Raw genomic sequence first — 4,561 nt, 5'->3', positions numbered from 1 at the left:
TCATAAGGAGAGCAAGATGTAAGTGTGGGGACCGGCTGTTATCGTGGTGTCATCGAGTGCAGATCTGTCTGAGGTATCACGGCTTAACGTCATTGAAGTCTAGAGGTGGACAACACGTTCGTCTTACTCAGAGCGGTGTCTGAACTCTATTTTCGACGTTATGCGTGCCACTTTCATTGTGGCCAACTACGATTCGATACAGAATGCACGAAACCTGAAAGACACCCTCACTGATACATAGAGAGTAGTGTTTGTCTGCGGAATAATGGGAGTGCAAGGGTCTGTGACGTTGATACGACTGTATGTAGCACTACTAGTTATCGGGGGGTGGGCGTAGCTCAGATGGAAGAGCGCTCGCTTAGCGTGCGAGAGGTACTGGGATCGATACCCAGCGCCTCCACAATTTTTAACACACCTACATGCGCACCTTGCCATGCAAGTGGAATAATTCCCAACCGGCAGAGGTGTGTAGGCAGATACAAGCGAACGATTAGCATCCACAATTGGCGAGCGTGCTTTTATTCGTACGCAGGAAGCACCCTCTTCCCACACCTACACTTAATTTAGAAACAGTACAAATGTTCCCATAAGATTCTCAAGCCTACGTCGGAAAGATCTGCCTTGCGCGATTTCACGTAAATCCCACTGCACGTTCCCATTCTTTGCGTGCAGTCGGCTGCTACTGGTGTTGCTGGTTGTGACTGCTGATAACAGATGCCGTAGCAATCAATTCATGGAGTGAGTTGTATGATTTGCGATAGTCTGTCTCTGACAAGGAAGCACAGGTGATATAGGTGCGAACACAGGAAGCTTGCAGCCCCTCGCTGCCTGCAGACACAGAGCAGCCACACTAGAAGAGCGGCCTAAGCCGTAGGCGAAATGAGCTCATTCGCTTTGGCGCGACGTCGAACTGTAAATAAGGCTGTCACTAACGTGAGCGTCGTGTAAAGTCGGAAAAGTCATCTGCATGGGTGATTGCCAAGTTTGTGGAGCGTTTCGTAGTACGATCAGTGCAATGGAGACGCGGAAACTTGTTGTGTCCCAGTGTTTTGCAGTTGGACGACAAGAGTTTTACACAGTAGCAAAGAGCGAGGCACTGAGTTGGCATGAACAATGGAGAGCACAATGGGGCTCGAGATGTGCTTGTTACCTCAGGTGCTGTGTGATTGTCGACAAGGAGTGAAATGGACCAATTTGTGACCGCCCTTTCAATTTAAGACGTTCAAAACAGACGGAATTTGCATTCGTAATACCAGAGCATCGAAACTACTTGGAACTCTTGTGTATATGAACGTGTCCGCGCCTTTGTATTCTGGTACCTTCACCGCTACAAACCAACCAACCATCGTGTCCGTGCACATCAGAGTCGCAAAGAATGGAGAATAGCCAGGCTTGGTCGTGTGTGTAGCTGTAGCTCAGTTGGCAGATCGTTCGCTTAGTGTGTGAACGGTCTCGGGTTCAAGCCCCGGCTCCTCCATGTTTTGTGGTCAGTGCATGGTAAGTGTTGGTCGCGGCGAACATAAACGCACGCAAGAAGTTGCAAAACCAGCGTCACAGACTGATATGATGTATACTGTCATAAGGAGAGCAAGATGTAAGTGTGGGGACCGGCTGTTATCGTGGTGTCATCGAGTGCAGATCTGTCTTAGGTATCACGGCTTAACGTCATTGAAGTCTAGAGAAGGGAAAACACGTTCGTCTTACTCAGAGCGGTGTCTGAACTCTATTTTCGACGTTATGCGTGCCACTTTCATTGTGGCCAACTACGATTCGATACAGAATGCACGAAACCTGAAAGACACCCTCACTGATACATAGAGAGTAGTGTTTGTCTGCGGAATAATGGGAGTGCAAGGGTCTGTGACGTTGATACGACTGTATGTAGCACTACTAGTTATCGGGGGGGTGGGCGTAGCTCAGATGGTAGAGCGCTCGCTTAGCGTGCGAGAGGTACTGGGATCGATACCCAGCGCCTCCAGAATTTTTAACACACCTACATGCGCACCTTGCCATGCAAGTGGAATAATTCCCAACCGGCAGAGGTGTGTAGGCAGATACAAGCGAACGATTAGCATCCACAATTGGCGAGCGTGCTTTTATTCGTGCGCAGGAAGCACCCTCCTCCCACACCTACACTTAATTTAGAAACAGTACAAATGTTCCCATAAGATTCTCAAGCCTACGTCGGAAAGATCTGCCTTGCGTCGATTTCACGTAAATCCCACTGCACGTTCCCAGTCTTTGCGTGCAGTCGGCTGCTACTGGTGTTGCTGCTTGTGACTGCTGATAACAGATGCCGTAGCAATCAATTCATGGAGTGAGTTGTATGATTTGCGATAGTCTGTCTCTGACAAGGAAGCACAGGTGATATAGGTGCGAACACAGGAAGCTTGCAGCCCCTCGCTGCCTGCAGACACAGAGCAGCCACACTAGAAGAGCGGCATAAGCCGTAGGCGAAATGTGCTCATTCGCTTTGGCGCGACGTCGAACTGTAAATAAGGCTGTCACTAGCGTGAGCGTCGTGTAAAGTCGGAAAAGTCATCTGCATGGGTGATTGCCAAGTTTGGGGAGCGTTTCGTAGTACGATCAGTGCAATGGAGACGCGGAAACTTGTTGTGTCCCAGTGTTTTGCAGTTGGACGACAAGATTTTTACACAGTAGCAAAGAGCGAGGCACTGAGTTGGCATGAACAATGGAGAGCACAATGGGGCTCGAGATGTGCTTGTTACCTCAGGTGCTGTGTGATTGTCGACATGAGTGAAATGGACCAATTTGTGACCGCCCTTTCAATTTAAGACGTTCAAAACAGACGGAATTTGCATTCGTAATACCAGAGCATCGAAACTACTTGTAACTCTTGTGTATATGAACGTGTCCGCGCCTTTGTATTCTGGTACCTTCGCCGCTACAAACCAACCAACCATCGTGTCCGTGCACATCAGAGTCGCAAAGAATGGAGAATAGCCAAGCTTGGTCGTGTGTGTAGCTGTAGCTCAGTTGGCAGATCGTTCGCTTAGCGTGTGAACGGTCTCGGGTTCATGCCCCGGCTCCTCCATGTTTTGTGGTCAGTGCATGGTAAGTGTTGGTCGCGGCGAACATAAACGCACGCAAGAAGTTGCAAAACCAGCGTCACAGACTGATATGATGTATACTGTCATAAGGAGAGCAAGATGTAAGTGTGGGGACCGGCTGTTATCGTGGTGTCATCGAGTGCAGATCTGTCTTAGGTATCACGGCTTAACGTCATTGAAGTCTAGAGAAGGGACAACACGTTCGTCTTACTCAGAGCGGTGTCTGAACTCTATTTTCGACGTTATGCGTGCCACTTTCATTGTGGCCAACTACGATTTGATACAGAATGCACGAAACCTGAAAGACACCCTCATTGATACATAGAGAGTAGTGTTTGTCTGCGGAATAATGGGAGTGCAAGGGTCTGTGACGTTGATACGACTGTATGTAGCACTACTAGTTGTCGGGGGTGGGGGGTGGGTGTAGCTCAGATGGAAGAGCGCTCGCTTAGCGTGCGAGAGGTACTGGGATCGATACCCAGCGCCTCCAGAATTTTTAACACACCTACATGCGCACCTTGCCATGCAAGTGGAATAATTCCCAACCGGCAGAGGTGTGTAGGCAGATACAAGCGAACGATTAGCATCCACAATTGGCGAGCGTGCTTTTATTCGTGCGCAGGAAGCACCCTCCTCCCACACCTACACTTAATTTAGAAACAGTACAAATGTTCCCATAAGATTCTCAAGCCTACGTCGGAAAGATCTGCCTTGCGTCGATTTCACGTAAATCCCACTGCACGTTCCCAGTCTTTGCGTGCAGTCGGCTGCTACTGGTGTTGCTGCTTGTGACTGCTGATAACAGATGCCGTAGCAATCAATTCATGGAGTGAGTTGTATGATTTGCGATAGTCTGTCTCTGACAAGGAAGCACAGGTGATATAGGTGCGAACACAGGAAGCTTGCAGCCCCTCGCTGCCTGCAGACACAGAGCAGCCACACTAGAAGAGCGGCATAAGCCGTAGGCGAAATGTGCTCATTCGCTTTGGCGCGACGTCGAACTGTAAATAAGGCTGTCACTAGCGTGAGCGTCGTGTAAAGTCGGAAAAGTCATCTGCATGGGTGATTGCCAAGTTTGGGGAGCGTTTCGTAGTACGATCAGTGCAATGGAGACGCGGAAACAAGTTGTGTCACAGTGTTTTGCAGTTGGACGACAAGAGTTTTACACAGTAGCAAAGAGCGAGGCACTGAGTTGGCATGAACAATGGAGAGCACAATGGGGCTCGAGATGTGCTTGTTACCTCAGGTGCTGTGTGATTGTCGACAAGGAGTGAAATGGACCAATTTGTGACCGCCCTTTCAATTTAAGACGTTCAAAACAGACGGAATTTGCATTCGTAATACCAGAGCATCGAAACTACTTGGAACTCTTGTGTATATGAACGTGTCCGCGCCTTTGTATTCTGGTACCTTCGCCGCTACAAACCAACCAACCATCGTGTCCATGCACATCAGAGTCGCAAAGAATGGAGAATAGCCAGGCTTGGTCG

At 49.1% G+C, this 4,561-nt stretch overlaps 1 non-coding gene across 1 annotated transcript; it reads left to right on the top strand.

The window, feature by feature from the left end:
• The first annotated feature begins 1,904 nt into the window (after positions 1 to 1,904).
• Trnaa-agc (transfer RNA alanine (anticodon AGC)) lies at positions 1,905 to 1,978 on the top strand. The gene has a single exon. It is a non-coding gene; the product is annotated as a tRNA-Ala (tRNA).
• The last annotated feature ends 2,583 nt before the right edge of the window (positions 1,979 to 4,561 follow it).

The sequence above is a fragment of the Schistocerca gregaria genome, chromosome 11 (genome assembly GCF_023897955.1).
Source record: "Schistocerca gregaria isolate iqSchGreg1 chromosome 11, iqSchGreg1.2, whole genome shotgun sequence".
Lineage (NCBI taxonomy): Eukaryota > Metazoa > Arthropoda > Insecta > Orthoptera > Acrididae > Schistocerca > Schistocerca gregaria.
This window is presented reverse-complemented; position numbering and strand designations above follow the sequence as displayed.